Genomic DNA, 406 nt, shown 5'->3' with positions numbered 1-406 from the left:
AGAAGGATAGCACGCTTTTCTGTACCTCTCTTTGTTTTAACTTTCTGAGCGTGTTTTTAATCCAAACATATCATATCTATATGTTTTTGGAATCAGGAACCGACAAGGAATAAGATGAAAGTGTTTTTAAATTGATTTGGACAATTTAATTTTGATAATAATTTTTATATATTTAATTTTCAGAGCTTGTTTTTAATCCGAATATAACATATTTATATGTTTTTGGAATCAGCAAATGATGGAGAATAAGATAAACGTAAATTTGGATCGTTTTATAAATTTTTATTTTTTTTTACAATTTTCAGATTTTTAATTACCAAAGTCATTAATTAATTTTTAAGCCACCAAGCTGAAATGCAATACCGAAGTCCGGGCTTTGTCGAAGATTACTTGACCAAAATTTCAA

This window comes from Littorina saxatilis, linkage group LG12 (genome assembly GCF_037325665.1).
Source record: "Littorina saxatilis isolate snail1 linkage group LG12, US_GU_Lsax_2.0, whole genome shotgun sequence".
Classification (NCBI taxonomy): Eukaryota; Metazoa; Mollusca; class Gastropoda; order Littorinimorpha; family Littorinidae; genus Littorina; species Littorina saxatilis.
Note: the sequence above shows the minus strand (reverse complement) of the source record.